This window comes from Nycticebus coucang, chromosome 22, assembly GCF_027406575.1.
Source record: "Nycticebus coucang isolate mNycCou1 chromosome 22, mNycCou1.pri, whole genome shotgun sequence".
Classification (NCBI taxonomy): domain Eukaryota; kingdom Metazoa; phylum Chordata; class Mammalia; order Primates; family Lorisidae; genus Nycticebus; species Nycticebus coucang.
In genome coordinates, this window is record NC_069801.1 from 16,305,756 (window position 1) to 16,332,064 (window position 26,309).

A 26,309-nucleotide genomic window follows, 5' to 3' on the forward strand; every position below is an offset into this window, starting at 1 on the left:
GGAACTCAGAAACCGAGGGTGAGTTGACAAAAGTTGCTGCCTCCCATGTGGCTCTTCCAGGCCATTTGGCCCCTTCTTCCTGCTTCAGTCTGGCCTCAGTGTCTCTAGACCACAGAGCACATCCTCTGCTATGCTGGAGAATTAACTCTGGTGCTTGTGGCCACACGGCCAGCAGTACAGGCCAGCAGCTGGGCTGAGTGGTGATAGGCATGGTGTCAACTCCACGTGACCTCAGGCTGAGGCTGAGCCCAACATGAGCTCCTTGGACCCTACGTGCACAGGCTGGAGCAGAAAGGCTTGAGCAGCCATTGCCCCCTACCCCCACCTTTTCGGGTGCAGCTGTGGACAGTGAATGCCTCGTTCCCCCTAAACAAGACTGAGATGTTTCTGAAGGAGTTTTACCAGGTAAGTTAGAGGCTAATAAATAGAGCCAGTAGCGCCCAAGGGAACTGAGCCCACAAGCACAGGTGTAAATGAACAGAATATGCACCCGGCCTGGTGTGGGGGCCTCAGGCCTTGACCTAGGCTTAGCCAGGAGGAAGTGTCTTTTTTTTTTTTTTTTTTTGAGATAGAATCTCACTCGTCAATCTGGGTAGAATGCTGTGACATCATAGCTCACAGCAACTTCAAACTCTTGGGATCAAGTCATCCTCTTGCCTCAGCCCCCCAAGTAGCTGGGACTACAGGCACCTACCACAACACCCGGCTAGTTTTTCTACTTTTAGTAGAGATGGGGTCCCACTGTTGCTCAGGCTGGTCACGAACTCCTGAGCTCAGATCCACCCATCTCGGCCTTCCAGAGTGCTAGGATTACAGGGTGAGCCACTGCGCCCGGCCAGGAGGAAGTGTCTTGCCTGAGAAGACCAAACTCACCAGCTAGATAAGGTGGTAAGGCCTAAAGAGGAGGAAAAAACGGAAAGCCAGGCCCCTTCCTTCCCCACCCCCAGATCCACATGCTCCATGTCCCTCTCGCCTCTGGCCTTTCCCACGCTGGCCCTGCTCTGGAGTGCCCTTCCTCCCCTTGGTGATCAGGCTAACTCCAATCCATCCTCAAAGTTCAGACATCTCCTCCTCTGTGCAGTAATAAAGAGCAACAAATGGCTGGTGTGCGTCGCAACATGGCTCAACCCGCAAGAAGCCAGACACAAGAGGCTGTGGGGTTCTACCTATATGAAACTTTTGGGGAGAAAACTCTCACCTAGAGTGACAGAAAGATCAGTAGTTGCCTGGGACCAGAGGTAGGCTGGGGGTGACCGGGAAGGCGGCACAGGGAAACTTTGGCAGTTTCCTAGGTTTATACGTCTCACTCTCATTGTTGAACTGTGCACACATTTTATTGGGTGTATTTGTACCTCCATAAGGACGACTAAAAAGAAAATCTTTGTCTTGACTCCTTGCCCCTAACAGTCACCCCAAACCCCAAGGCGGGGTCCTGGGACCTCTCGGGTTCATATTGTACTATCTGTATCTCCAATGGAAGCGCCCAAAGGCAGAGACTATGATCAGTTCTTCTCTACCTTCTCGGCAGCCCGAGTTCAAGAAATACTTGAATGAATGAATGGATGGACAAAAATGTCATAACTATTCATTCCAGTCACTTTCTGAACATGCCTTCTTTTGGTGGTACCACCCACCCCCAGGCAATCTGTACACTTCTCTCTTTCCAGGCTGGAAGGTCCCTGGGGGCAGGACTGGGTACCATTTGGTCATCTGAGTGTCTGTGGTGCTACCAAGACTTGGGTAAGGTCTGCACTGCTCGCCTTTTATTCCCTGCTATGACCTAATGCCCCTTCCCCCGACAATCTATGGGCAAATATCACCTCCTGTTCCTACTCCCCTCCCCACTCTCTCCCTCTGCACAAGCGCCCAGCCCCACCCTGAATGCCGGCCAGTGGACCATGGAGCCTGCACACAGGAGTATGCTTCAGAGCCTCCAAAAGTAGATGAGAAATACAGATTCCTGGGCCCCTTCCCAGAGCCAGGATGGTTCTAGCCCAGCATGTCCAGGAGATTCTGACCGACACGGGTAAAGAACCACAAGATCAGCCAGGTGCGGTGGCTCACGCCTGTAATCCTTGCCCTCTGGGAGGCCAAGGTGGGTGAATCACCTGAGCTCAGGAGTTTGAGACCAGCCTGAGCAAGAACAAGACCCTGTCTCTAGTAAGAATAAGAAAATTAGCTAGGTGTTGTGGCTGGTACCTATAGTCCTAGCTACTTAGGAAGCTGAGGCAAGAAGATGACCTGAGCCCAAGAGTTTAAGGTTGCTGTGAGGTATCATGATGCCACGGCACTCCAACTCCAGGGCAACAGAGTGAGATTCTGTCTCAAAAATAAAAATAAAAAAGAACCACAAGACGAGTCCTCTACCAAAGGCTCTGCCCGCTTCCCTGGGCAGGAGTATGTTCCCATTGTCTGGAGCAGGCCCTGACTGACCCAAGGGGAGTATGAAGCTAGGGCTGGTACAGGAGCAATGATTCTGGGCAGAAGAGGGAGGACAGGCTTGGGTGTCCCCAATCTGGGGAAGGTTTTCTGTGTCACTACCACATCATCTCCCTCCACGAGTAGCCAAGGCCGTGAAGGGTGTGCAGGGTGGACCGAGATTCCTGGTAACCCCTAGATACTGCTGTCTGGAAAGGAAATCTCTTGTGATGAGCAAGGCCCAGAGCTTTTCCCAGGGAGAAAGGAGCCGGGTGGAGGGGTGGTTGAGACCGGACAGGAAATAGCAAAGTGAGATTCAACATGGGAAAAAATGCCAGGAACACACATCTGCAGTGTGAAGGGAAAGAATCCAGAACACATCGGGGCCTGGACACACGTCCCCTCCACCACAGGGACCCCAGGGAATGGACCTTTCCATATGCCAGCCTGCCCTTACTTGCAGCCCCCACCCCAGGGTCCGAGGATGCAGGGTCAGATCAGGGCCCATAGCAAGGACTGAGTCAACAAGGGCAGAGACTTCATTTGTTAAAAGCTGAAGATCAAAAGGTTTAGCAGCTGTATTTCACATATGGGAGGGGAAATGCAGCCAGATGGGAAAGAGGCTCCCGGGAAAAGCCAAAAGGAGCTTGAGACATGACCATAGAAGGGATCCTGGATGCAGACCTGGAAAATCTAGGATCTTCTTGAGGAATAATAAGAGCTAACATTTACTGAGCACTTACTATGCAACAGTCTCCTAAGCCAGGTTATAATGTTACACAGCCCCACTGTAAAAAGGGAAACATGGAGTGGAGAATCAGCTTTCCTGTTTGAAGCAAGCATGTGGCAGAGCTGGGATGTGGGCCCTGGTGGTTGAGCTCCAATGCCTATGCTCTGACTATTGTGCTACCCGACCTCTGTGTCCAACGGTGTGGGATGAGTAGGAACTGAGGCACTAAGAGGCACTCTCACAAAGCCTCTTGGCCACACTACACTTTATTTATTTATTATTTTTGGAGACATGCTCTCACTCTGTTGCCCTGGTGTTGAGTGCCATGGCATCATCATAGCTCACAGCAACCTGAAACTCTTGGGCCAAGTGATCTTCTTGCCTCAGCCTCCCAAGCAGCTGGGACTATAGGTGCCTGGCTAGTTTTTCTATTTTGGGGGGCCTCGAGCTCCTGAGCTCAAGCAATCCACCCACCTTGGCCTCCCAGAGTGCTAGGATTACAGGTGTGAGCCACCCACCACGCCCAGCCTCACACTGCACTTTGTTACTGTCTGAGGTGACTGACAGTGACCCTCTGAGGTGGAGAAGGTGTGCATGGCCCCTTCCACAGAGGAGGGATCTGAAGCCTGGGGAGAGTGCCCAGATCACAGGTGAGGGCTGGCACCCACCCCCTTCTGCTCACCAGGAAAGGAGGTAGGGGCTGGGGCCAGCCCCAGGTTGGCCATAGGCCTGAGCACAGGGCAGTACCAGGAAGCCAGGCTTGGCTAGTCCCCATCCCAACCTGACGAGGCCCCAGGATGACCCCACAGGGTGCCTAAACTGGCAGCAGCCAGACCTATGCAGTGTGTGCCTCAGGTCCCCAGGAGGGCCATTAGTAGCTCCAAGGTCAGAGGCAGAAATAGAACCCAAGCTTCCTGTCCTCCAGTGCGTCTCCGGCTGTAAAGGAGCCCGGCTTCCTCCCAGAGGAACCAGCACTTCAGGCAGGCGTTGGAGCTAGATGGCGGGGCTGGAGAGGAGAGGTCAGGGGGCAGACCTGGCCAGAAAGGAAGGAGCCAAGCAGAGAGGGGATTTTTCCAGACCCTGCAGTTCCTGGTGGGGGAAACGGTGGCTGCTGACTCATTCAGGCCAAGGCCAGAGGGCTATTCTAAAACACTGGGAACAATTGGTTGGAGTGGGGATGAACACAGTGGCCTCCCAGTGGGCAGGCATTCCCTGAACACAGGCAAGGGGCCAGACAGGAGAGAGACTGACTTCTGGGAGGCACCGTTGCCTGAGGTGGTGTGTGTTCAGGCCCTTCTGGTGAGAACCAGGGAGCAAGTGTGGTTCTAGGTCCAAGGCCTGCAGAGGTGCTTAGGGACAAGTTATGAAGGCTGAGCTCTCACCCAAGGCTCTTGGCTCCGGCCAGGAGGCAGAGGGAGCTAAGGCTGGCTCTGAAAGGACTTCAGGTGGAGGAAAGAGGTCGAGCCATGAGAGAGGGGTACAGAGTGTGGAGAAGGCTGGGGTGCAGGGGAGGTACCGAAACAGAAGAAAGACCAGGACTTGGGGCTTTCCAAGGGGTTTTTAAGTGAGGACTGTGGGCCTTGCAAAGGTTACGTGTATAAATGAGAGTTTCTGGGGCTGCTGAAATCAAAGCTGTAGGGTAATGCCAGAAACAGTGAAGGGATGACAGTAAGGGCCAACTCCACTGAGGGCTTTCTCCACTGCCAGGCCTATCCCACATCCCATGGGGACCATTTCAGTTAATCCTCATGGCAGCCCCAGGGAGGGCTGGCGCCACAGGGACACTGTTCCTCACCTGCAACAGGGAAATCCAAAGAGCTGTGAAAACCAAGTGTTATTCTTTTTTAAAATGTTTATAGCAAGCTGATTTGGTGCCATGTCCTGACTTGAACTGACATAAAGCCATCGATAGCACATTCACTCCACTCAGGGCAAAGTCATTATGTTTCACTGCTACAATAGTCATGTGTTTGACCATAAAGTGTGGCCCCCGACTCCACCGAGGATATCGCACAGCTGGCACATACTCTATGTCACCCTTCTCAGACTTGAAAACATCTGAATTCCAAACACCTGACCCCAAGAGTTTCATTTAAGGGATTGTGAGCTTGTATTGTAATTATTTCCATTTTATGGATGAAGAAACTGAGGCTCAGAGGGGGTCATCTGTGTAAATGGGGACAAGCAGGTAAGCCTCTCAGAGTAGTGCTTCGTATATAGTAATTGCTCAGTATGTGCTATGTGAGGGGTGCGGGTAGATACACGGGGAGTGAGGGTGTGGGCTCGGGTCTGGGTGGCCTCCAGGTCTGGGATAAAGGGAGGGGTCTGGCCCTGCTGCCCAGGCCCTGGACTGTCTGGGTGGGCAGGGTCCTGGTTAGGGTGGGCAACACAGCTCAGTCCCATCACTCAAGGTGTTTAGAGGCTGACTCTGGGACCAACCCAGGACTTGGGCTTCTCCAGAGACATTCTTCACATGCTTTGGGCATCCAGCCCACCCCCTCCTGCCTCATGGCCTGGGGCTGAGAACCCACCACCCCCACAGCTGAGCAGGAAGGTCTGATGCTACAGAGTCCCCAGGGTGGCTGCAGCTGCCCAGGGCAAGGCTCCAGGCATCTGGGCCTGGAGTGAGCTCACCCCATCAAAATCCAGAGACAGTGCGGGGGTGGGGGACAAACGAGCCCTTGCCTGCCCACCTGCCTCCCCTATCCCTCCCTTGGTCTGCTAGCACAGACTGTCTCAGGGCCCTCCCCGGGAGAAACCAGCAGACAACATGACCCATGGGCCCCAAATCTCCAGGGGGTGGAGGGGTGAGGAACATGAACCCAGGCAAGATCCCCCTCCTACTTTGCCATGGTGTGAGCTCCCAGGTAACCTCAAAACAAGTGTTTCTCCTACTCTGCTACAATCCAGTTCCCCATACAGGGTCAAGGTGCCTGCCCCACCCCCAGGCTGCCTGGTGCCCTGACCACAGGCAACAGACGGCAAAGAGGAAGGAATCTGTCGGGGCAGCACTTTGTTGTACAAACTGCCAGGGGCGGGTGAGCCCGACACAAAGGCGAAAAGGCCTTTAATCCCCTGGTAGTCTGAGAGGGGCGCTGGGCCGGAAAGGAGGTCGCTGCAGCCTCCTCTGACATGCCCGTACTGCCCGTGCCACTCGGGAGGCCTGCCAGCTTCTCACACTTGGGCCCTCGATGCAGCAGGAACTTCGCCAGCCAGTCAGCCAGGAGGAACAGCAATATCCAAAGTAAGGAGAAGAGTCAGCACCCAGTAGGTGCCACTGCAGGCCAGGTGCTCAGCTAAGGTTTTGCAAGGCTTATGTCACTCAAATCCACAACTACCCCTTGAGGTAAATAGTGGTGGCACCCCCATTTTTACAGATACGATAACTAGGCTCAGAGAGGTGAAGTCACCTGCTCCAGGTCACACAGCAAAGGCAATGGGAATTGGTTTGAAACCAGGACCCCATCTGCTGGGCTCCTGCATCCTGCCAGCTCAGAGGCACAGATGCTAGCAGTCCCCTGCATCTGACATTTGACCCTTGCCCTCTGGGAGTTCATTCATACTAAAGTCTGGGACCTGGAAAGACCATGCTCCAGCCAGGGCCCTATGGGAGCATTGAGACGGGTGTAGCTGAGGTCTTGAGTTTCTAGTCCCAGCTTGGCCCCAAACTCACCATGTGAACAAGCCCCTAACTCTCTTCTGACTGCCATGCCCTCTAGCCAACTTTCACAAGTCACCGTGCATGTGTCCACACTAGTCATCTCAACTATGTGAACATACACAGCAGGAGAGCATTGATTTTGAGCTGTTTTGATCACTGCTGCACCTCGAGAACAGAAAACACAGTGGGTACTAATAAACAGCTACTGACTTACAGACAGACTGAATGAATGAACATGCCCAAAAACCCTGAGGTAGAAACTAACCCACCTGAGAGAAAAAGAAAGCAAAGTTCAAAAGGAGACTTGCCCAAGACCACACAGCTTGAAAATGTCAGAATTATCTCCAGGCCTTAGTTCCCATCAATAAAATCAAGGCTGGGCGGGGCTGGGCGTAGTGGCTCACGCCTGTAATCCCAGTATTCTGGGAGGCCAAAGTGGGTAGATTGCTTGAGCTCAGGAGTTTCAGACCAGCCTCAGCAAGAACCAGACTCCATCTCTAAAAAAAACTGTCCGGTGTTGTGGCAGGTGCCTGTAGTCCCAAGCTACTTGGAAGGCTGAGGTAAGAGGATAGCTTGAGCCCAAGAGTTTGAGGTTGTTGTGAGCTGTGATGTCATGGCACTCTACCAAGGGTGACAAAGTGAGACTCTGTTTCAAAAAATAAAATAAAATAAAATAAAATTGAGGCTGTAACATTTCATCCTGAGAGAAAGAGTGGACTGGACCATGTGGGCCCTGAAATCCATTCTAAGATAGCCCCTGCCCTTGCATAGCGATCCCTCTAGGTCTCAGTTCCCTCAACTATAAAATGGGAGCAAAAAAATCCCCACTCTGCTTCCTTCCCAGAGGTATTGACAGAGGCATAGCCAGCAAATTCTGCCTCTGCTCAGCCCTTCCCCTAGGGCTAGATGTGGTCTCTGCCCTGGAGGTGCCTATAACGTGGCTGGGCTGGGCACCCAAGCTGTCTGCTACTGGCTAGGCAAAGGTTCAGAGAGCACTTGATCTCTGAGTCTCAGACACGAACTGGAGGGGCACAGGAGCCGTGCTGTCAGATATCCCAGACTCCAGGCCACCTCTAACCACGTGGCCTCAACTTCCTCATCTATAAAGAAATGATAGTAGGCTCGGCGCCTGTGGCTCAAGTGGCTAAGGCGCCAGCCACATACACCTGAACTGGCGGGTTCGAATCCAACCCGGGCCCACCAAACAACAATGATAGCTGCAACCAAAATATAGCCGGGCGTTGTGGCGGGCACCTGTAGTCCCAGCTACTTGGGAGGCGGAGGCAGGAGAATCACTTGCGCCCAGGAGTTGGAAGTTGCTATGAGCTGTGATGCCATGGCACTCTACCCAGGGCGACAGCTTGAGGCTCTGTCTCAAAAAAAAAAAAAAAAGAAATGATAGTCAATCAGATCTGCCCATATGGTTCAACTCAAGTCACTTCAACCTTTACTGATTGAGCACCTACTATGCGCTAGGCCCTAGGGATAAAATGGTGAAGGAGATGGAATCGGAGCTCCGTGTTCTACACAGGCTGCCGAACCACATGCTAACAACACAGTGAGAGTTATGAGTGGCAAAGACTGTCTCATACATAAACCCTTTTCAACTTTTTTTACTACTGAGCTTTCCTCATTCCCTGCCTTTTGGCCACATTTATCACTTCAACAGTCCTCAAATACACCATGCCCCTTGCTACCTCAGGGCCTTTGCACTTGCTAAGTCCCCTGCCTGTAGGGATTGCCTCCAGATAGTTGATTATTCAACTCTTCTTCCTCCAGTTTTTGCTCACACGTCCCCCTTTTAGAGACACACTCTGACAACATCCCAGGTCTGGAATCTCTACCTGCCCCTTACACTCTTATTAGTGAGATTGGGTGGGAGGCTGGGGAGGTTTCCAAGAGGAAACCCAGCTAGGCGTGAAAAATGATTTTGCCCAAGAAGGTGGAAGGGGGAGAGAGTGTGCACCAGGCCAAAGGAAAGACATAAGCTGAGGCCCAGAGGTGGAGAGTGCATGGCACGTTTGAGGGATGGGAAGAAGTTTGGTGCAGTGGGACACGTATGTGACGTGGCAGAGGGCCAAAGGGAGCAGCTCGAATGGGTTCTCTACTTAAAAGTGCTGCCCTCTCACTTGTTCTATTGATAGGGTGCTAATCAGAGGCCAAGTCTCCTCTGTGCCCCCAGAGTCCCTGCACTCTCCTCTAGTCCCCACGGACACCCCAAGAATGGGGCTCCCCTGGCAGCTGAATGAGCTGCCTGCCAGCTTCCAAGGAAGAAGCAGGAAGCCACCAGGAAATGCTCCTGCCCCACCCGCATCCCAGGTGCGGCCCAAGCAAGCAACTGCAGCTTCCGGGCTGGGCTGCCCAGCAAGCAGGTCACTGGGGTTTGAACATTATCCGCCAAGCCCTGCTGCTGCCAAGGGCATCTGCAGCTTTCATGTGCCCGGCTGGCTTCTCAGGTTCTCTGGCTGCTGGTGGCCTTGCTGCTGTTGAGCACTGGTACCTCTGTGGGGCTTCAAGGCCACACCAACCTGGTTGGACCTGCCCATACCCTCCTGGGTCACTGTACACAGGTTTCACAAATGAAGCCCCGTACACAGTGTCAGGCCTAGGGGAGGATGGGGAAAATGTTCCACAAAGTTCAGTTGAAATGAGACACAACCAGCAGAAGGACTACTGCCTCAACTGTTCGGGTGGACTCACCAAAGGGTGAGAAGTCCCCATCACCAGGTTCTCTGTGATCTGCCCCCACACACACCATACCCCTTTTCCAGCCTCTTTTGCTACTGAGCTTTCCCCACTCCTCGCCTTCTGGCCACATTTATCACCTCAATAGTCCTCACACATGACTTATTCCTGTCACCCCAGGGCCTTTGCCCTTGCTGTGTCCCCTGCCTATGAGGTTTGTCACCCCAGGGCCTTTGCCCTTGCTGTGTCCCCTGCCTATGAGGTTGCCCCAGATAGTCCATCTTTCACTCCACTTCCTCCAGTTTTTGCTCAAATGTCCCCTCTGTAGAGACCCACCCTGACAACCCCTAAGTCTAGAATCTCTCGGAGTGTCTGCTTACATACCCATTGTTCTTCACTGCATCTTGCTATCTGGTGGTTAATTCTTTTTTTCTTTTGAGAGAGTCTCTGTCACCCTTGCTAGAGTGCTGTGGCATCATCATAGCTCATGGCAACTTCAAACTCTTGGGCTCAAGTGATCCTCTTGCTTCAGCCTCCCAAGTAGCTGAGACTATAGGAGACTACCACAGTATCTGGCTATTTTTTTTTTGAGACAGAGCCTCAAGCTGTCGCCTTGAGTAGAGTGCCATGGCACCACAGCTCACAGCAACCTCCAACTCCTGGGCTCAAGCGAGTCTCCTGCCTCAGCCTCCCAAGTAGTTGGGACTACAGGCACCTGCCACAAATACCTAGCTTTTTTTTTTTTGGTTGCAGCCATCATTGTTGTTTGGCGGGCCCAGGCTGGATTCGAACCGGCCAGCTCAGGTGTATGTGGCTGGCACCTTAGCAACTTGAGACACAGGCGCCGAGCCAATATCTGGCTATTTTTTAAAGACGGGGTCTCGCTCTTCTCAGGCTGGTCTCGAACTCGTGAGCTCAGGCAATCCACCCACCTCGGCCTCCCAGAGAGCTGGGATTATAGGCGTGAGCCACCATGCCCTGCCACAAGTTTTTTTATTTTTGAGACAGAGTCTCAAGCTGTCGCCCTGGGTAGAGTGCTGTGTCATCACAGCTCACAGCAACCTCCAACTCCTGGGCTCAAGCAATTCTCCTATCTCAGCCTCCCAAGTAGCTGGGACTACAGGCCCCCACCATAATGCCCGGCTATTTTTTGGTTGTAGCCGTCATTGTTGTTTGGCTGAATTCAAACCCGCCAGCTCAGGTGTATGTGGTAGGCGCCTTAGTCACTTAAGCCACAGTTGCTGAGCCAGTTTTTCTATTTTTTTTTTTTTTTGCAGTTTTTGACCGGGGCCAGGTTTGAACCCACCACCTCCGTTATATGGGGCCGGCGCCCTACTCCTTTGAGCCACAGACGTAATACAGATGATCTCAGTCTTGCTCAGTCTGGTCTCAAACTCCTGAGCTCGAGCAATCCACCAGCCTTGGCCTCCCAGAGGGAGGTGCTCAGCTCCTAACAGTTAACTGTATATTCATGTTTATCTGTTTAGCATTTGCCCCCTCCCCCACCAGGAGGTAAATTCCATGAAGCCAGGGTTTGTCTATTTTGCTCATTGCTATTTCCCCAGCACTTAACACGTAGCAGATGTTCAACAATATTTTTTGTTGTTGTTGTTGCAGTTTGGCCAGGGCTGGGTTTGAACCCGCCACCCTCGGCATATGGGGCCGGCACCCCACTCACTGAGCCACAGGTGCCGCCCCATTCAACAATATTTGTTAAATTACTTAGCAAATGAGGTTTACAATGAGAAGACTGAAGCTCAGAGAGCTGACTTGCCTATAGTCACAGAACTGGAAGAACCAGGACTTGAACCAGAGACACTAATTCCCACACTTGGAAGGATCTCTGTGCTACCTCAACCTCCCGCTGCCAGTTCTTTGGCTGCTGATGCCTGGGGTTTTCCTGTTGGGCAGCCCCAAGTCACTGGGGAGCATCCCAGGAAGTACGTGGGGGCCTCAGAGGCAAGAGGGGCCAGGCTTTGCGCAATTGCAGCCAGGCGGCCAGGCCTCAGTGACTCCAACCAGCACTCGCTCCCGTGGGCATCCCTGGCAGGAAGAAATAGGCAGCTGCTGGTTCCCCCTGCTCCCCAGGGCCTTTCTCATCTGCATCCTGGAAGGGGAGGAGGGGGCAGGCTGAGCCAAGCCTATGGCTGAGATAGGCCTGTGGACCTCCCTTTAGAAGCACCCCTGTCCCCTGTCTTCATGACTAATGTCCATTCCAGGGCACAGAAACTCTGGGACAGGAACAGGCAGTGGGTAGAGTCCCACTAACAAACACGTTTGGGAAAGGCTGGCTAAACAAAACTGAGTTGGTTCCCTAAGTCTCAAATGTCCCAAACAACATGATTGGGGGGAGGTGTAACTACCTAGTGTTTCCTAAACTTGCTTAACTTGGAACATGCGAAGCACATTGGACAGGGGTTCTACAGAACACACGTTCCAACCATCGTGGAACACATGTTCTAACCTCTAGCCTTAAGTAAGGCTTCAGATGTAAGATGGGACGTCCCCCAACCTAGGGGTTTTGAAAAAGGGGGTGCTTGAACACAGCAAAGCCACAGGCCCCAGGGAATGAAATGCTGATGGAGGAAAGCAGGCCAGCTGGCAGGTGAGCTGCCCATTCCCTCCCTGGCCCTCAGCCTGCCCTCTCAGGTGATGAGTCCTGCCAGAGGGGACAAAGAAGGTGACCCAGCACCTGGTCACTCCTGGTCCCCAAGGACCATCCAGAAGGTCTGAAGGTACCTGTGGCCCAGAGAGGGAGGGAGATTTGTCCAAGTGCCAATTGCAGAGAACAGCACAGGGGTTAGCGCAGGCATGGCGGCAGGGCTGGAAGGAGAAACTACCAGGAAGGCGGGGAGTGGTGGGTGGGCCTCAGGCACTTCGGGCAGCAGCAGGGGCCATAAGAGCTGAGAATAGGGCTCCTGGGTCGCTTTGCTGTCCTGGGTAAGTCCCTTCCTTTACTGGGCCTCAGACTCTGCTTCTGCCTATGAAGTACACTGGGCTTGGTGGCTCACACCTGACTTTGGGAGGCTGAGGCAGGAGGATCGCTTGAGGCCAGAAGTTCAAGACCAGACTGAGATCCCATATCTATGAAAAATAGAAAAATAAGCTGGGTGTAGTGAGTGTGTCTGTAATCTCAGCTGCTTGGGAGGCTGAAGCAGGAGGATTGTTCAAGCCTGGGAGTTTGAGGTTGTAGATGACCCCATGGCACTCTAGCCCAGGCAACAGAGTGAGACCCTATCTCAAAAATACATATATAATATATATATATATAAAATAGGCCTATATCACAGGTTTCCAATTTATCCCTAGGAGGCTTAGAAACACTCTCAAGAGGGGTGCAGTGGAAGAGGGGGACAGGTAGAATTTGGGCTCCCTTCCCCCAAAACTTATTTCAATTGAAACAAATCCACCTTTGTTGTGTATTTCTCTTATCCTACACACCTTTTTCCATTTTATATTCTTTTTTTTTTTTTTTTTTGAGACAGAGCCTCAAGCTGTCGCCCTGGGTAGAGTGCTGTGGCATCACAGCTCACAGCAACCTCCAACTCCTGGGCTCAAGTGAGTCTCCCTGCCTCCACCTGCCAAGTAGCTGGGACTATAGGCGTCCGCCACAATGCCCAGCGGTTGCAGCCATCATTGTTGTTTGGCAGGCCTGGGCTGGATCCGAACCTGGGTGTATATGGCTGGTGCCTTAGCCGCTTGAGCCACAGGTGCCGAGCTTCCATTTTATATTCTAACCTTCCACATATGCCTCTGTTCAGTCTCTGGTTAGTTCTGGGGCCACGAGCAAGTCATTTCACCTCTCTGTGTCTCCATTTCCTCATCTGTAAAATGGGTATAATCATTTTAACAGTATCTACCTCACAGGGCTGTTGTAAAGATTAAATAAAAATATAAAATGCTGCCAAGAGCACTAGTGCATGGTGAATGCTCTGGAAGTGTTTGCTGTGATTATTACTGTTACAGAGGGGGCAAAGAAGGTTGGGGTTTTACTGCTTAGTAAGTTTCAAAGCTATCAACTTAGATGATCCCTAAAGTTGCTTGTGGTTTCAACATTTCAGAACACAGACACTATGGAACATCAGTGTTCTTAAGTTCTCCCATCCATAAAGGGAGCTAAATGAGGGGAATTACTAAGTTTGAACTAAGCCGTAAAGGAGCCAGGCTGTAGGGAACTGCCCAGCAAAGGGTTATTGTTACCATCATCATCCATTTATTTACACCTCCCCTCCCAGACTGTTCCAAAAAGACTTCAGGCAGCTTACGAGGATGCACACATAACAGCAGAGGGAGTTAAGAGGAACTCAGGCAGGGACCCTGGAGTGAAGCAAGCAGACAGAAGGCACATGTCAATCCCAGAGATGTGGGAAAGGGACAACTCATGTGCCCCTGAGCTTTCCAGTGGTCAATGGGAAGGAAACCTGACCAGCCCCTAGATGCCATGTCCCAGGAAGTAAAACCAAACCTGTTGCTTAAAAGAAGTCTCCTCTGCAAAGTATCAACTATTTCTGATACTAACAGCAGGGAATGTCTCAAGGGACAAGGTTTGTCTGGTACCCTTCTCTGCCTTGTCAGTGGGGGTGGCATCCTCTCGGAGTCCACTGACCACGACCCTTTGAGGCTGAAAGCAGGAGCGGAGATTCCAGGGGGCTGGAATGGCAGTCCAGGGAGTGCCCCCACTAACGTCACCTCAGCATCCTTGGTCTGGGCAGGATTACCCATCACTCCCCAAGCCTGAGCACAGCCAGTGCCCAAAATAGCCAGAGCAGGAGAGGGTGCCAGGAGGCTCTGGGAAGGGGCTCTCGCTAGGCCCGTCAACAGGGGCGCCCTGTGGGACAATGCACACATGGCCCTGGTGCACAAAGGGGCACCTTCACTGGGGCACACGAGTCCTCCCTGAGAGTCCCCCACCCACCAGGCTCCCAGTCAGCCCCATGCACGTTGCACACGCAGAACCCAGGCTGCTGCTCCACCCTTCCCACAAGGCGGGCCTTCCTGCAGGAGCCAAATGGAAAAGCCTGCGGCAGAAATGCCACTGTACCATATAGGGAAATTCCTGAAGACTTCCTCCCTGCTCCCCACCTCCAGAATCAGCCTCCCTCAGGATCCTCCATGGCGGTGCTGGTTCCTCCCTGGGTACCCCAGCTGCAGACCAAAACAATGGGGGCTATTCTGGGCTGCATGGGGTATTTAAAGCTCTGGCTGGGCCTCCTCCCTAGGGAACAAAGGCCTTGCCCTCTACAAGACCTTCCTGAAATTGTTGCTCCCCAGACTGTGGTGGCTGCGTCCCAAACTCAACCTACCCTTCTAGGCCCCAGGCCCTGTGAGATTCAGGACAAGGGATTCCTCCTCCAGGAAGCCCACAGGGCTGCCTCCCATGCTCAGCAGCACTGCCAAAGACCCTCAGAAAAACTGAGTCCTGGCCCCTGCTCTTCCATCCATCTTCTCTGGGTCCCAGCTTTCTCATCTGCAAAATGTGGGTATTAATCCCAGTGTGTGTACAAGCACTTCACAGGCTCCTGTGGTGATGATGAAGTCGTGTGGACCAGCCACCTGTGGGGTAGAGTATAAGCAGGGAAGACAACTGTGTCTGTCTTACCTCCGCTCTATTTCCAGCACCTGGCACATAGTGGGCGCCAAACAAATATTTACTGATGGATACAAATATTTGTGGAATGTGTCTATAGCCCCCTTGGAACCACCCAGAGTCTGGGCACTCAGGTGGCTAACACTCCTTGCTGATATTGCCAGCTTTCATTCTGAGCGCGGAGAACACGTCAAGCCTTATGCTAACTTCTTGACCTTGATCTCATTTGATTTGCTCAACAATCCCAAGAGACAGGTACTATTATTACCATATTTTACAAGCAAGAAAATGGGAGTTCCAGTCCCAGAGTCCAAAGAGCTTGCCTGAGGTGCCAGAACTGCTACTAATGGCCAGCCTGGGAGCCCTGAAGCCTCTGTTACCCTGCACGACACACCCTAGAGAAGGCAGTTGGGAGAATACCAAGCTTGACTTCAGCTGCTAAGTTAGCTGTGTGACTTCAAGCACGTTACTCGGCCTCGCTGAAACTCTTCCATAAAAAATAGGGGCAATTAATTCCTATCTTTTCAGGTCATTTAGGATCAAAGGAACCCAAGGATGTGACCATGTTCCCCACCTCAGCCCCAGCCCCTCCCCAGGGGCAGCAGCTGTGAGGGATGGTGGGAAGATGTGGGAGGGGGAGGGTACCCAGAGCAGGCTCTGGAACAAAGCTCAGCAGCTGCTGACAACAGCTGGGGAAGAGTTCTGGGACCAGCCCAAGCAGGGGGAAAAGGGGTGGGCTGGAAAGTCACCTTTGGTCCTCCTCTGTCACCCTTCCCTGCTAACAGCTGCTGGGGCCTCAGGGCCAAGGGCCCTGTAGCAGGAGGGGTGTGGGGATATGAGGGGGCAGGGTGGCTGGGATCATCTCAGTTCCCTCCTGCCAACTGCTCCAGGGTGCCAGGCTCCACTGCTCCACCTCACAGCCCTTCACCCGGTTCCCTGGGAAGCCTGAGCGGGGGTGGAGGGGCTCGAGCAAAGGTCCACAGGCTGACCATGCCTTAGCTGAATCCTGGTCTGCCCCAGGGACCCCCATGGGGAGATGGATAGCCAGGGCTGGGTGGGTGGGGTCCTGAAGAGGCCTGTGGTTGTCCAAGGACATGGGCCCAGTTGCAGGCCCTGCAGGGAGACTTCCTGAAGGTTGTGAACTTGGCCTTCCCCAGGACCTTTTCAGCCCCTGCAGCTCCTGGCCAGCTCAGCTCTGCTCCTAGCTCCCTGCCAAACCTCTCCAGCAGCTCCAGCCCACACAGCTCTCTCCCCTCTGAACTCTCACATACCCATAATTATGACTGACCATATTTTCTGAAGAAAAAATCAAGAAACTGCTGAACAAAGGATTTCTAGGCTACTTCTGGGAGTCAGAGGAAGCCTGGGAAATGTAGTTGAGATGCAAGGGTATTCAAATTTCTGGGACACATTAATAATTTGGGGGAAAAGACAACTGTATTTATTATATTTTAATAATAAATCAAAACCATCCTAGGTAATATGTATTGGCCACATGCCACCCCACATCACTTGGGGCCGACTGGACACCCTAGCCTGGCAACTTCCTGGCTGTGTGTCCCTAGGCAAATCACTTGATCTCTCTGAGCCTCTGTTTCCTCATCTGAACAATGGGAATAAAAATGCCCACCTCACAAGGCTGCTGTGAAGATTCAACAGGACAACCTAAGTGTCTGTACTTCCTAGGGATAAGTGTGTCTTCTTTCTCCTCTTCCAGCCCCCCCATAGGAGAGCTCGCACAACCAGGACAGTGAGCTCTCCAGAAATCCCTGGGGAGAATTACTAGCTCTGCCAGGCTGGGTGAGGCTCAAGAGAGACCTGCCCCAAAAAGGTTCTAACACATTTCTGGATCTTGGGGTATTTGGGGTTCACCTAGCCCAATAGCCTCACCTATCAGAAGAGGAAGCCAAGTTCCAGGGAGAGGGAGTAAGGATGTCAAGAGAACCAACCTGAGTTGGACAACCTGGATTCAAATCCCATCTCTGATATTGCTGGTTGCTGGAGCAACTGTACCACCCTGGGCCTTATTTTTGTGCCTCCAACACATCCCTAGTCTTGTTTTGAGGCCGGGTGCGGTGGATCACTTGAGCTCACAAGTTCGAGACCAATCTGAGCAAGAGCAAGACCCCGTCTCTAAAAAATAGCTGGGCGTTGTGGTGGGCACCTGTAGTCCCACCTACTCGAGAAGCTGAGGCAAGAGAATCGCTTGAACCCAAGAGTCTGAGGTTGCTGAAAGCTATGACTCCATGGCACCCTAGCAGGGGCAAGAAAGTGAGACTGTCTCAAAACAAAAGAAAGAAAAGAAAAAAGAAACCACCTGCCCTAGTACTGCTTTAAGGACAAGCTGGATTGTGTATTCAAGGATTTAGAACAGCACTGGGCACACGGTAAGGATATGGCAGCCCTAAGAACAGAGAAAGAAGGGCCTCCCAGCAACTCTATGGTGGAAGCAGACCCAGGACCATGGCGTTCTGGCTCCCAACACAGGGTCTTCTACTGTCCACAAAGTTATCTCCTTGCTTCCTTGGGGACAGGGGATTCCCCAAGGCCAGGGCAAGGGGCCACGCAAATGAGGACTATAGGAGGGTGGCATTGGGCTAGATCTTTGTTGGGGCCTGATCTCCCAGTCTAGACCTAGAGCCACTCCCTCCAGCCTGTCCTAAAGCCCCAGACAGACAGGCTCAGCCAAGGAAATGGCAGGAGGGGCTGGCAAGCAAGGGGTGTGTGTCCTTGGCAGGGAGAACTCAACATCTCAGGGATTCGGGTTACCGGAAATGGTAAATCTCCCTACTGCCTGTCACCTCTGACCAGGAATGTCTGCTGCCTGAGGGAACATCCTGTCCACCTGCCCCCAGACAGCCTAGTGATAGCCAGGGACCTGGGCCCACCCTCTGCTCCCTGCCCTACCCTTGGGGCCTTGGGCTTGCTGCTGGGTCTCCCCACCCAGAGGGCACCTGTCATTCTGGGCATGGCCTTAAATGACAATCCCAGGATAGAGAAGGCTGGAAGGGGGACCCCCAAGAGACTGAGAGTTATCCAGTTATCCCATTCAACCCATCATATGTGGATTCTGAACCCCAGTTTAGGTGAAGGCTCTGATCTTCATAACCCAACACGGGAGGGTAGGACTAACCTAGCTGGAAGCTGCCTCTACCCGCTGCCAGCTGGGTGGTTCTGTGTAAGTCATGCAGCCCCTCCTACCCCTCATCTCGGGTATGGGGGTGATGGGGACCCCGTGAAATTCAAGGCACTGAGCTGTAAGCTGATTAGCACAGGTCCTAGTATGTAGTAAGGGACCACTTATTGGGAAGTACGGGGAAAGAGAAGGCAAAATGGTCATTGCTACAGGCGCAGGTGCGATGAGCTGTGCAGTGCTCTCTGCTCTGATGGGGCTGACGTTCTAGTTAGAGCCAGATGGACCATTCATTCATACCACAAAATATACATGTCAAACGGTAAGAATGCTAAAAAGAAAATACAGCAGAGAAAGGGGGGCAGGTGGGGAGTGGCTGGGTGGAGGCTGCACATCACACAGGCTGGCTAGGGAAGGTGACGCTTACAGAGGTGTGAACAGGGGTAGAGAATGGCATTCTGGTACAGTATGGGGAACAGCAACTGGAAAGGTCCTGGAGGCAGGAGGAGCCTCAGAATGTTCTGGAAACAGCGAGGAGGCCAGTTATCTAACCCTCGCAACTGCCCTGACTTTTTTTCTGAGCCTCCTTCTCAGCCAGGTGTCCAGGGAAGACTCTTTAGAGTCCTGGGGAGATACAGGATGGGAGAAAAGCACAGAGGTGTTGGACCCAGAGATAGGATTCTTCCATAGATTGTCAGCGTGACCTCAGACAAGTTGCATCTCCTTGAGGGGCTCAATGTGACGTCCTTGTGGCTCATGGACAAGTGATGCCTGTTTTCTCCCCCTCCCAGCTGATGAAGGAGGAGGCTGCAAGAAAGGGGAGGGGAGAGTATGGTGCTGGGAGGTGACCTTGAGCTTTTTGGCATCTGAGACCTGAAGCTCCTCCTTGGAAAGGTATGAATGCGGGGTACTGACCCTGCCCACCTGAACTGCCCAGGGTGGCCTTCTGCCTGGCCTCCCCAGAGTTTGCATCCCACCTATGCCTACCTGAGCCTCATCCCCATTCAGCACTCAGGGCCCAGCTGCACTCTGGCTCTGGGTATCAGACATGCCCCCTCACCCCCGGGGCCCAGCCCAGGGATGGCTCTCTGTGCTCCTGACCAGGCGGAGGCCCACGATCAGCCTTTGTTACCAGGGGTGCCAAAGAAGGCCAGCCCTCATGGGCACCTGGCCAGACCCTGAGGCCCGGCCAAGTGCAAACAGCATGCCTGGCGCCCAGATACGGGCGCGTTAGAGCGGGCAGGCTGCCCACTGCCCCCGTCACAACAAACCATCATCTCCGCCCTGCCGAGGGGCCCAGGGAGTCGGTACCTCCACTGGGAGCTGGACACTAGGCACTTCCAAGGGAGGCTTCCTCCTCCAGCCCCCACTGGGAATGGGCAGTGGGAATCTCAGACAGGGATGATGAGAATCTGGACAGGGAGATGACAGATGCCAGCAGCTGATGGGAAGATAAGCAGAGACAAGCTAAGAGGAGCAGGTGGGAAAGTCAGGGGCGAAGGGGAGCTGGATGGAGCCAAGTCATGGACTTTGTAACATTATAGGTGGCATGAGGCCACAAGGGAATGAGGAGACTTGTCTCTAGCTGCTGAGAAGAAAGTAGGAAAATCCCAGTACAGTGACAGGGGCAATCTGGTGGCCCAGGGTGGTACAGACTGGGACAGAGACCAGTAATAATAACAATAGCAACTCCTTATGGGCACACACATGGCACTTTACATACACCAGCACCATCCAATAGAACTTTCTGCTGTAATGAAAATGTTCTGTACCTGTCCCATCCACTAATTAAGGTGACCACTGACCACATGTGGCTACTGAACACATGAAATATGGCTAGTGCCACCACAGAATTTTTATTCTAAAATGTATTTAATTTTATTCATTAAATGTCATGTTTAAATAGCGACATGTGGCTAACGGCTACCACACTGGACAGTACAGATCCTTAGGCAAAACCTGAAGGTAAAACTATCTCCATCAAAGGAACAAACTGAGGCTTGCTGGGAGCCATGCAGCTGGTGAGCTGCAGAGGTGACATCAGAACCTCAGGCCTGGCCACTCCTTATGCTCCGCACCCAGGGCTATGGTCAGCACTGGAAAAGACTAACGGAAATCGTACTTGTGTGGGTGATAAGGCTACCTCGTTAATCAAGACAACACGTCTCCTTGCTTTTGGCCTGGATTTTGTCAGCTACACTGGTTATCACACGCTGACCAGAAGTCTGGATGGGCCATTTATAAAGGTCTTTGATTTTTTTGATAGGAAGAAAAAGGACAGAATGGCGATGGAATAATCCCAGCTGGCTGAGAAGCCAAGTCTTTAAGAACAGTAGAACTCAGTGGTGAGGAAGCTGGGCTTGGCCTTCCCTGCTTTATCAGCCCAGATGCCATACACCCCTCCTGGACTTCTAAGAATTGGACATTGCCCACTCAGGGAACACAGGGCACATATACCTGCCTCTGGGCCTTCATTCATGCTGTTCCCTCTTCCTAGGATGTTGTTCCTAACCCTCCTGATCTAATCTACTCATCCAACCTTCAAGGCCCAGGTTGATTACCACCTCCAGAGTCTTCCTGGACACCCACAAAAGCACCCTTTCCCACTCCCACATTCACAGGACTTCATTTCTCTCTTGGGTATCAGTGATGCAGTTTTAATTATAATTACTTAAGTCAACTTTTCTACTCTCTTGTTGGAACCAAACCTCTTAGGTGACAGACACCAGGTTGGGTTTCTTTCATCATATATACATACATATGTATAATTTTTAAATGTTTAGATACTTCCCAATGCCCAGCAGTTAGGGAATAATAAATACACTATTTACTAAACTGAACTGAATGATAATATTGGCTTACAAGTTTGGGGACTCAATTTCTTATGGTTCTGCCCCAATGTCCCATGATCCTGGTAAGGGAGTCCCTTTGCTGCTCAGGACCTCAATTTGTACATCTGTAAAAATGAGGGCAATGATGGTACCCTCACGTTGCAGAGAGATTATTTGTGCTTATTATATTCATGTAATACACACTATGTGCCAGAAAACTTGAAAAATATTAAGATATCTTTATAACACCATATCATTATTCTGATGATTACTACTACCCCCATTTTATAGAAGAGGAAATTGATGGTAAAATTAAATAGATAAAAGAGATAATGCAGGCGGCGGCCATAGCTCAGTGGGTAGGGCGTTGGCCACATACACTGAGGATGTTGGGTTTGAATCCGGCCCAGGCCAGCTAAAATAACCATGACAACTGCAACAAAAAAATAGCCAGGCATTGTGGCAGGCGGCACCTGTAGTCACAGCTACTTGGGAGGCTGAGATAAGAGAATCGCTTGAGCCCAAGAGTTTGAGGTTGCTGTGAGCTGTGACACCATGGAACTCTACTTTGTCTCACCTGAGGCCAAGAGTTTGAGACCAGCCACGGTGATACAGGGAAATCTCATCTCTAATATTTAAAAAAGGATTTTTGGATTCTTCTTCTTTTTTTTTTAATTTATTTTTATTTTTATTTTTGGCCGGGGCTGGGTTTGAACCCGCCACCTCTGGCATATGGGACCAGCGCCCTACCTCTTTGAGCCACAGACGCTGCCCTTAAAAAAGGATTTTTAATTAAAAAAATAAGAGAGATAATGCAAGTCAAGAGCTTAGCATAGTTTGTTGCACATGCTAAGTACTAAATAAATTGTATTAGCAGTTTTTTGAGGACTTTTTCCTGTATAATAAAGGGTCTACAGAATGAAGGGAGATTTGAGATACTTCTCCAGGGCTGGGCACACAGCAGGTGCTACTCAAATATTTGCTGTTACATTGACTTAGTCCTAGACATACCAGTAATGGGTCAGGGGAAGAGGAGGGAACCCTAACTAAGCCAAGGGCAGCCCCTCTCAACTCCACTCCCCACTAGGCTCCTCATCCACGTGACCTATGGGGCACAGCCACTCAGAGCAGGACCTTTTTCTGGCCTCCATCTTTTTCCAAGGCCCAGAAGTATGGAATGACCCTGGAGAGACGACCTTTAGTCCAGCTATCCTGGGCCCACGGGTGAATGGAGAGAAATGAGTCTGATTAAGTCTCAAAGGCAGATAAAATTCCTCTTGCTCTTCTCCCCGTGCTACCAGGGGCTTTGACACCCCATTCCTCTAACCCCAGCCCCTACCCAGGAAGGGGAGGAATTTGGGAGGAGTGTGGACACTGTCAGAGTTTCCAGGTTGGTCACTTCTCGGAGCCTGTTTCCACAGTGGTCAGATGAGGATAACGATAATTCCTACATACACAACTCTTCTCTGACTCTGATGTGCACACAGATCACCTGGGGATCCTGTCAGTGGGCAGATTCTAATTCAGGAAGTCTGGGAGGGGCCCGAGACTCTGTATTTCTGATGAGCTCTCAGGTGAGGCCCAGGCCTCTATTCTTGAAGTTGCAAGGACCTAAGAGAGGTTAGAAAGCATCTTGCACACAGTAGGCCCTCCACGAAAGCCAGCTGTACGTTCTCTTCCTGCGATTTAATCTGTAAGAAACTGCTTTAGGGGTTGGAACTGTTCTTTCACTGCTGAAGATACTGAGGTCCAGTGACCCTGAGAGGCTTGCCCAAGCACAGAAGGCTCAAAAGAGGCAGGAGCAGGAGTCAAGGCCAAGTCTGCCTTCTTGTGCATCACGCCACCCCAAGCCCCACCCGCCTTGAGCAGCAGGAGCCGAGGACACACCAGCCCTGCCCCTCAGCCCCAACACATCACTGGCTCCTTGCTGGGTCAGCCAGGCCTCTGGCCACAAGCCCAGGCTCCCCAGAAAGAGGCCTTGGGCCATCACCTCCACTCCTCCTGCAGCAGCTTCCAGCAGCCTCCCCCTCCATCGCCTTATAAAGTGACCCAAGCTACTCTTTTTCAAGTTGCAGTTTAATTTTATATGGAGTGAACCAACTGTCCTCTCACTGCAGCCTCGGCCTGACTGCTTCACACATTCCTTCTAGAGCAACATTACCTAATTTAACCATAGCCCCTGCTCTCCGGGGTTCTCAAAATAGCAGCTGCCAGGAGGGGAAAATGCCCTAATGTTATCGAAATAAATAGTTCTTTCTCCTCCCCCACTCTTGGCCAGCACCAGCCTCAGGACCCAGCCCAAGGAGAACCCAGGCTGGGGGGACCGAGATCCCTCAAGGCCCTGTTCTCTTCGTCCTTGTCCCTGGGACATCCCTATGCCCCCCCCCTCAAAATCCCCAGATCATCCCTGTGGGTCACTGTTGCCCTGGTTACCCAAAACCAGGATTCAATTTTCCCCTTCTCCCAATAACAAAAATCGCAACAGTAATGTAATAATTGCCATCATTCTTCAGGTATTAATTATGAGCTGAATATTTCCCACATCTTGCCTCAGTGACACCTACAAAGTACAGATTAACATTCCCTTCCTTCAGATAAGGAAGCCGGTGCTCAGAAGGGTGAAGTGACTTGCCCAAGTTCACACAGCGCAGAACTAGCAGCTCTGGGGTTGGAAGCTAAGCCCAGCTATCTCCAAGGCCCTAATCATCATGCTACCTTCCACCTGGGACTCTTTTGTAGTGTCTCAGCCCAGGGGAGGAGGAGTGCATGGGTTTTTGAGCTAGAAGGGGTGGCTCTCCTGCTGCCAAACTACAGGGGCCTATTATTATGCCACAGTCCACATTTCAGCTAGACCCTGTGGCCCTAAATCTGTCCCCAGGACCCAGGTGCACAAGCTCTCTGTTATTATCTGACTCCAAGCCCCCGATCCCCAATCCCATATTCTCCAGAGCAGGGCTGCCATATTTAGGAAGGAAACTCCCAGGCTGCTGACAAACCTCAGGTGCAACCAGTGGTTAGGGGGCTGGGTGGGCAGGGCCCTTTCCCTGCTTACCCAGTGTAATCATTAGCCAGGGCAGTACCAGGATGGAGAGTGAGGCAGGAGCTCAGGCTGCAGCACTCCCAGGGCCAGCTCCTCCTTCCTTGGGGCATCCTTGGGCTACTTTTCTAGCCAGCTGGGCTGGTGAGGCCTGTGGTAGTAGAGAGGGGTAGCCTGGACTCAGGTTGCCCAGGAAGGCTCCACCTATCACTAGGCCGCTAGGGCTGGCAGATGAAGACCCCATACATGAAGGGTCTCGGACAGGACGATGACCAGGAGCCTGGGGACTTCTCAAAACAGGAGCAAGGCACAACAAAACCGAGGCCCCCGGGGTACCTAAGACCAGGTACCAGGGCAACCAGGAAAGGGGAAAAAGAAAATCACAATAGTTCCTGTTATTTATCAACTGCCTATTCTGGCTTAGGCAATTTGTACAACCTCTAATCTTCATCCAAACCCTGCAGAATATTACCATTTCTACCTGAGGCTCAGAGAGGTTAATGTACTAGCCCAGGGTCACACAGGAATAAGTCATGGAGCTAGGACAGGACTCAGGCCTGTACCTCCTGTCCGTGACACTGTCCCAAAGTTCAACCTGCAGAATTAAATGGAGCAGAATTAACTGATGGGGGGAGGGGGTGAGGATGGCTAACAGCCATGTAAAGGGGCCTCTGGGCTCTTTTCTGGGCTGTCTGAAGCCCTTCCTCTTCCCCAGCCAGAGGCCTGGTCTTTCAGAGACCTTAACTGTCCTGTGCTCAGAAACCCCAGCAGTCAGAGGGCTGGGGAAGGGGTAAGAGAGAGGTAAACAAGTGGCCCCTGGGGCTTTTAGCACCACTCAGGGCAAGAGGTGGGCCTCCTTGGAGGCTGAGGGGGGCAGTAGAGGGAGTAGCTGAAGCCAAAGTGAGGTGGGGCCTCTTTGGAATGTTGAACGGAGGAAGGTGGGACCTAAACCCTTCTCCCTAGGAGGCCACAGTCCTCCAGGGCTTAGGGAATTCCCTTCAATTGCTCAGGTGAAACCGAGGTTGAGGCCCAGGCCGCAGAGAGCTTTGATCTTATCTCACATTCCTGCCTTAGCCATCCCTGTGCCCCCTCCCTGGCCCCAACCTGGAAGGTGGGATACGAGGCTGACTTAACCCCTTCCTCCCACTTCCTCTAGTCAAATCCAGGCTTGAGCTGATCTCTGCCTGTCCCCTTCCCCCCGACCCCGGGATGAGAGAGGACAGGGGCGAGACTGGAAGAGAGGGCTCTGGGACTTCTCCGCTTATTGAACTCACCCCACGCGGCAGAACCCCAGACCTGAGCTCTGTGGACAGCTTCCATTTCTCCTAAATGAAAAGAACCAGACTTGGTATACATAGCCCTTGCTATTTTTTGTATCCATGAGCTCATCTGAGACTCTTGTCTTCACTTTTGTGGGTGTCCCCTGTCCCAGCCCAGCACAGCTGGATCCCCAGGTCCTAAAAGAACTCCTGGAGGTTTTGTGGCCTTTCTTGCATGAAGTTTCTTTTCACTACCCCCTTATTGACTGGTCTACCACCAGCCTGTCTTCCCTATGAGACTGAGAGCTCCTTCAGCCCATGGCTGGTGTTCAGACCCAATATAGGGCCTGACAGAGAATTAGCACTCCCTAAATGCTTGCTGAATGAATGAAGGAGGAAATGATCCCATTTTGCAGAGGGGGAAAATTAGGCTCCGGGAAGTTCAAAGACTTGCCCTGCACACATGGAGCATAGGAATCTTGTGACTCGTAGTCTAGTGCTCACTTGTTAAACAACATTTACCACGCTCCAGGATGTAACTTGGCAGAAGGTACCCAAGGAGCACAGAGGTGAGCCGAGTGGGCAGGAGTGATTCCAGGACTGCAGGAGATGACAGGCTTCAAGGTCCAAAGGTGCAGGGAGCAATCTCCTTTATCTGCTTTCCTAGTCCAGAAGCTGGTACTTGGGGGGCTGGTGGCATCAATGAAGAAGAGGTAGTATTGGTACTATGGTGGGCCCCTCAAAGTGGCTATTAATTACCCAGGCCCCAAGAGAATGGAGTATCACACCAAAATCTTGGGCAAAGCTAGCGATTTTCTCTAAGAACTGGAAGTCTCTTTCCTCTGACTTGGCAGGAGCCAGAAAGGATTCCACTTTGTGAGTAGGAAAATCAAGGCCAGGGAAGAGGGTTGGTAGTTGGCTGGTGACCTAGTGGAGGCCTATGCCTTGGCCTCTTGCCTCCTAGTCTG

The 26,309-nt window shown here is 52.1% G+C and overlaps 1 protein-coding gene across 12 annotated transcripts in view; it reads right to left on the reverse strand.

Moving 5' to 3' along the window:
• Nucleotides 1–26,309, reverse strand: part of HSPG2 (heparan sulfate proteoglycan 2) — a 102,929-nt gene that overhangs the window by 66,756 nt on the left and 9,864 nt on the right. The gene's annotated exons all lie outside the window — the stretch shown is intronic.